Here is a 7,415-nt window from a genome sequence, read left to right on the forward strand (position 1 = left end):
CTTCAGATGGGAGAAAAGTTTAAAGATGGCTTTTGGTGACCCTCCTTTCTCCGGCTCTGTAGATGGGATGGGCTGAAACCACGCAGTGTCGTTTCCGATCCCAAACCTGTAGGAATTTTTCGGCTATATCGAGAACTGTTCCTGTCATTATAGCACACAGAAGGCACATTGTCGAGGGACAATAGAGCTGGCCTGGCCAAAAGGAAATCTGGGTTCAAGTCCCATCAAAGATTCACGAACAGAACTCAGAGGAAATTCCTCTTCCAGAGCATCAGTTTTCCATTTGAAAATTTGGTCTAATAGTGGCTTGCTTCACAGGGTTGCTATGAGATTTAGTTATATATTCACATGCTGTTTTTCTCCCTATAGAGACCCAATATGGTAGAAATATCATTTGCCCCATTTTGTCCTCACAACAACCATGTGAGGTAGGTTAGGAGGAGAGAGTGATTGGCCAAGGTCAACCAGCAGGTAGGTGTCTGTGGTAAAAAAACCCAAATCTCCCAGATCCTAAACTAATACTCTCACCAACATACCATGTTCCATTAAACTCCATTAAGATTCAGGCTGTAATCTAAAATACATATAGTAGCTTTGTTTAGCATTGCATCTAGAAAAATGTCCTCTAGCACTAAATATAGTGGCGAGGCAATGTGTAAGTTAAATAAATAAAGAAGAGTTAAAAATGGTACTTGATGGATTGGAACCTTGGGCCCAGTTATTCAGATACCCTGGACTGATAAATATGTGGTGGGAATTTCAATTCTATACAATTTTGCCGGCATTTTTAAAATTCTGGTTGCTCTTCCTCTCTGGTTATGGAAAATTAAATTCACACTTGTACACCTGATAACTTTAATGTACAAAAGTGCTTTCACAAATAAAATTATTTTTCATAACCACGTGCACCAGCCATACAAATATTATTTTAGAGGTGTCATTGGCCTTGTCTACTTTCCTGAACTCTTCTGCCACTAGACTTGCTGGGTGGCTTCCATGTCTTTAAGATAAATCAGCAGCTGAAGCTTTTCAAAATCAAACACAATCAGCTGCTGCTGCTGCTAATGATGGGGGGGGTGTTAAAGGGATAGCTGGAGGTTCAAGGGCTGGGTCAAAGGGTGCCACTGGGCTATGGATAGGGGATGTGCTCATGAATTGGGGGAAGGGGAAAAGAGAGGGAAAGATGGGCTTAAAAGGCTCAGAAAAATGTGGGGAAGTGCTTTGCAATTGCCCAAGAGGGGCTGTGGGTTTTTTTTACTTATTGTGGTGTGTCCCAATGTGTCCTGAATTATACAGCAGCTCCACAGTGTGTATTGGTTGTCAGTGCTGTGATTTTAGAGAAGTATGCAAAGATTCTCTAGTTACTCTACCCATCCTATCCATCCATCATTTCTCCTTTGGCTGGGGGCCAAGAACAAGAGTGAGCTTTCCTTTCTGTTTTTTTAGTCTCCAAGTTACATTCAGGGATGAGCACTGGTATTGAGATCCTTTGCTGTAAAGCAGCCTAGTCCAATCAGCCCTCTAGTCAAACTTTTCACTTTGCTGTTGGCCCCAGAGCTGCAGTCCACATTCAAAAGCCTGAAAAAACTGAAAGGACAGGCAGAACAGAGATCTGAGCTGATACAACATGGCAAGCAGCACATGTTAGGAAATGTGGGCCCCAGAAACCACCAACTTTTCTGTGCCAGATGCAGAGATTAAAAGGTGCCCATGAAGCAGCCTATAAACTGCCAGGATTGGACCTCAATATCCACCCTTCCTTTTTCCTCAGGAAGAAGGATCCTGAAGCCATTTTCTGTTTTTATTCACAATGTTACATGAGACTGTTTCTAACCTTGATAGCATTCTATGTAGCAGAAGTACTTTGTTTTCTCTCTCTGTGTGTGCGTGTGTGTGAAAGAGAGAGAGGCTGATGGGCTGCAGTTTCTATACCTTGCTAAATTTATCCATGGCTGTACTCAGACCCCTTTGAAAGTGGCACAGTGATGAGAAGTATTTATTTATTTATTTAACATATACCCCACCTTTTTCACAATGGGGACCCAAAGTGGCTTACAGCATTCTTATCTCCTCTATTTTATCCTCACAACAAACCTGTGAGATAGGTTAGGCTGAGAATGTGTGATTGGCTCAAAGTCACTAAGCAAGCGTCCATGGCAGAATATGGATTCTGCTGGGAGTCATGATGTCATTTCTGGAAGTGATGTCACCATGCCTACCAGGAGGTAACAAGGTAATTGCCAGGTCGTCCAACTCCTGCTCGGGAGGTAAAGGGGACCTGGCAACCCTAAGTACAGCAATTACAGGAAGGATTCATAAATGAAAATTAACCTACATCATATTAACTGCTGAACAAAACTGATTTAATATTATCTCTAATGCACACACTATTTGCAAAAGAAATACATTGGCAGTTTTGTGGTGGCTGGTGGTAGGCAAGGTGCATAATACCATATTCTGCAGCTACAACTGCAACAGAACACCATGCAGTCTACTAATGTGAAATTGCCCAGGCATGATCCTTCTGTGCATGTTATCCATTGATGGTGTAGTTTCTGGAAGGAACTAGGAAACTGTTTTTGTTCCGTGTTCCTCCCTCATTTGCAATACCTGTCAACAGATTAACATTTATTCCTCTCCAGTTTCTAGCATGCTTACTGTGTATGGTACCACACTGTTATCCCAAAATCACACTATAGACATTTAACATCATGCACATGCCACAGTCATAAGGATTGTTTTGTTGCACTGTGTCTGCACATAACATTATCTTCCACTCTTCTGTCTTAAAAGGAGCATCTACTATTTGATAACATGCTGCAGACTTTTTGCCAAATCTAGAACAATAATTTCTCTTGTCATGAATAATATTATACCCAGTTCCCAATGATGTCCACTGATGTATAAATCAGTGTTGAATGGAAATGTTCTTGTTGAAAGCCATTGTGCAAGCCAGAAATGGATTTTAAAAATTAGGTTTGCTGAGAGCCACCATTTTTATGTATGTTGTACAGAATAAAATCTTTTCATTCAATTGTCTTTAGCAGATGAAATTTGCAGCGGCATCTTCTATGGCTTTCTCACAGAGTCATGCTCCATGCTTCGGTGATTCTCTGAGATTCTCTGCTCATTTCTGTGGTTGCTGTATTTCAAGGATCCTCCTGGTGCTCATCTTCTTTTATAATGCCTTTTCCTTTGGGAGTGGAATGTGTTGGCTATGCATCTTGTAATGGATCGCCTGGAGTCTGTGTTCTCTCTTTCTGAAGCATTCAGTATATTTATATATTAAAATCCTCATGTATGAAAGTATACACTGCCTATAGTATGAGACAGGATTTTCTGCAAAGAGACTGTGGGGTGGGTAGGGTGGGTTAGTGGTCAACACAGTGGGCAAAAGTACCCAGGGAGCTCAGGCCTGGTGTGATACATAACAGGAATAAGGAGCATATGAAGGAAGCAGGCCTGGACACTGGGGTGCTTTAGGGAAGAAAAGTGTGGAAGAGGAGAAAAATATTATACTTCTCTACACCAAAGAATGAGGCCACTGATACCAACTTCATGACCCTAAAGCACAGCAAAGAAGCAGGCAAACTAAAAAGACAGAGTAGATTTGTGAATCATTGCACAATCTTCAGAAAAATTAATTGAAATGCAAGGTACTTCATTCTGCTGTGGTGACTGTGATTCCAGACACAGAATACTGATCCCAGTCCCAGAGCAATGTATCTGGCCTCAACAGCCATCATCCCAATGTGGAGGCAATCCTAGGGCTGCCCCCCAGTAGGGGTGGGGGATCCCCCTCTCCCAGTCTTGGCCCCCCTCTGCCAGACACCTGGCTGGTGGAGGGGAAAGGCCCGGGGTAAAGGCCCGGGAAGCAAAAAACCACCAGGGCCAGTTTGCAGCAGGTGCACTCCAACCAGGTGTGACAACATCACTATCTCAAGTGATGTCATTGCACTCAGCAGTAGGCATGCTCCTGTGCTTCACAGGGGCCAAAATTGTGTACCCTCCCACAGGGAGGGTAAGGGAGCCTGGCAAACCTAGGCAGTCCTTCCAGTGCCAGAGCAGTGTATCTGGTTGCAGGGACCATCATTCTGGTCCCAGAGCAATTTATGTGGTCTCAGGGACCATCATTCCACTGTAGGGGATGTCATTCCACTCTCAAAAGAAATTTTTCTGATGCTGGGGACCATCATTCCACTCTGAGGCCTGCCAACTCTGGCACCTGTCATTCTCATCCCAGAGCAGTGAATCTAGTCCTAGGGCCTGTCATTCCACTGTAAGGACAATCGTTCCAGGCCCAGAGCAATTTTTCTGGTCCCAGGAACCATCATTCCACTCTGGCAGCCATCATTCAAGACCCAGAACAATTTAGGAACCATCATTCCATTCTGGGTGCTGTCATTCCAGTCCTGGAGCAAGATTCTCTAACTCCATTTTCATTGCAACTTTTCAGTGCTGTAATGTATTTCAGTGGAGCCAATACAAGTCAATGGGCATTCATGGCTCCTATCCAATGGGCAGTCAAGACTATTCCATTGTTCTCAATGGGCTTTCTTGGTTTTAATACCCCCCTCCATTATGATCATCCAGCTCTGGCAGGCAGCCCAGCCCCACTGCTATATTTGGGTATATATTGATCACCCCACCCTCCTGCTAGTTGCCAGAAAGACCTGGCAATCTTAGGCATGGCCCAGGATCATCCTAATTGGCAGGAGGCCTCCAGCAGCCTGGGTTTAGAGAAAGCAGGCCCTTCTCGCCTGCAGCAGCTTTGGTAACCAGGTAGAGCTTATAGGTCCCCCAGTCAGGGTAGGAGATCCCCCGCTCCCAGCCCCCGCCCCCTCTTATCTGGCTGGGGGGGGTGAAGGAGTACAGAATAGAATGTCATTCCCAGCATGACAATGAAGGGAAGGCCCCTGCCCTCCACACAAGGGCCTTCCCTTCCTTGTTGTCCCAGGAATGACATCATTCCCGGCGTGACAAGGAAGGAAGGACCCTCCACAAGGGGTATTTTTGCTTAAAATTGGCTGATTTCAGTAAGTTCCCCCCATGCCCCTGCATCTTCTGGTTTGGGCCCCGGGGGACCTGGCAACACTGGACCCAGGACCATCTTACATCCTCCCAAGGAAAGCAGCAGGCCCAGTCCAGAAACAGCCTGGCCAGCAGGAAGCCTCCAACAGTTTGAGCATGGAGGAAGGCCCCTGGACTAGAGCATGCAAGCCAGGGTGGGGCTTTAGCAGGTCTGACCAGGGAGTGGGCAAGCAAACCAGCCCTGAATGAGCTGGAAGGGGAGGAGCCAGGAGGGCTAAAAGGCTGAAACAGCCCTTGCAGCTGATAGGCTGAAGAGAGAGCCATTCAGAGAGGCCAGGGCAGGATTGGAAAGAGGCATAAAGGACAAGGAAACTCCTGTATTAAGTGAGTTCCTATGAGAGCTGCTGATGGCTGTTTTGGCGGGGACAGCTCTAGAAGCTGTGTTCCTCAGTCAGGAGAAGGAACGAGGTAGTGCAAGTCCCTCCCCTGGCTGGTCTGAGGCGTGAGGACACTCATTGACACAGTCAGCAGAATGGCAGGGGCCAAGCTGGGGAGTAAGTGAGAGAGGAGCCTCACAAACAGCAAGAAGTACCTGATGAGGCAGTGTTGCCCCCCACCCCACCCCACACACACGCCAGAATCCCACTAACATGTGGTCAGAAAAACCAATAAGCAGAAACCAGGAGCACTGCTCTGTTTGCTGATGAATCTAATTGTATTTTACCAATTTTTGAGATATAAAATTGCTGTGTTAAATTCTGATGCCAAATATAGGTTTAAAAAAAGATTCCATAATATCTATTTTCCTATCAGAATAATTGATACAGTGCATAATGAGAAAGAGGGGGGGGTCTCAAATCAACATTCAGCCTCTGGTAGGGTTGGCAGGTTTATTTACCCTCCCAGCAGGAGCGGGGGGGGGGGACCCGGCACTTACCTTATGGATGGAGCGATGACATCACTTCTGGGAGTGATGTCATTGCGCAGTAGGGTTGCCAGGCCCCCTCAATCTCCCAGCGGGAGATTGGGGGCTGGCTCCTACCTTTCTTCTGTGGGGGCTGCGCGTGCACTCCCACAATGTGCAACGATGTCACTTCTGGGAGGTGACATCATCACACAGCAGCCCCCCCGAGTGCCCACGCTCCACAGGGGCTCATGTTGGGGGCTGTTGTGGAGCACAGGAATGCTCCTGTACTCCACAGTGGCCCAAAACATGCCCACGGATCGGGCTCCACAGCACCTCAAAACGGGCCTGTTTTGGCCCAGATTGGGCCCATGTTGAGCCGCTGTGGAGTGTGGGAGTGCTCCTGCACGCCACAGTGTCCCAAAATGGGCGTGATATGCAGGAGTGCTCAGCTCTGCAGGGGAGCATGCACAGAAGGTGTGCGCACCCCCCGCTGGCCAGATAAGTGGGGGCGGGGTGTGGGGGCGAGGGCGAGGGTGAGGGCGAGGGCGAGGGTGAGGGCGGGGGATCCCCTGCCCCCACCGGGGGTCTGGCACCCCTATTGTGCAGGCCCCAGAAGTCCTCCCAGGCTTTGTGGCCAGGCTGATTTGCACCCCCAAATGGGCCAAATCAGCCAGCGGAAAGCTTGGAACTACTCCTAGGGCTGTGCAATGATGTCACTTCTGGGAGTGATATCATTCCACTGTCTGGGGAGTGTGCCCTGCAAGGTTTATTCCTGCACCCTTTCCCCCACCAGTCAGGTGAATGGTGGTGGGTGGAGGAAGCTGGGAAAGGGGATACCCAGACCCCACTGGGGGAATTACAACCCTAGTCCCTGGGCTTCTTCGAAGCCCTGGAAGTATCAGAAATATTACAACTGGCCCCTAGTATAGGGAAGCCTGAAGCACTCTGCTGAACTTCCAGAATGTGGGGCCTCAGAGGTTTCAACCTCAGGATTCTGGTAACAGGAATCCTTATTCCTTGTGCCATCACAGCAGCTTGGAAGCAGAGGAAACAGCTGACCCAATCTCTGCAGCACTTCAGCACCACCACTGCAGCTGAGCAGATGGTGGTATTGCAGCATTTAGTCCAACAAGGTTTCAGGTAACATAAGAAACCAATAAGGTTCTACAAATAGCAGATTCTGCACTTTTTAAAAAGCTGAGCTGCTTATGGATGGGTAATAAGATAGTGATGTTCTCTAGAAAGGGTCCTCTACAACTGTCTACACTAGGGCAATTAGGTCTCCAAGTATAGTGAGACCTCCTGTGGCTGGGCTCTCATTGTTGCTTGGTGGAGAAGTGGGAGCAAAAATTTAAAAGTGGCATTGTGGCAATGCCATGACATCCACTTCTGGTTATGTACCTGGAAGTGACATCACGGCATTGCAGTAATGCTCTAGGAATACCTCAAATCTCAAAGAAATTTTGGAAGTTCCTAG

The sequence above is a fragment of the Eublepharis macularius genome, chromosome 5 (genome assembly GCF_028583425.1).
Source record: "Eublepharis macularius isolate TG4126 chromosome 5, MPM_Emac_v1.0, whole genome shotgun sequence".
NCBI classification, from domain to species: Eukaryota; Metazoa; Chordata; class Lepidosauria; order Squamata; family Eublepharidae; genus Eublepharis; species Eublepharis macularius.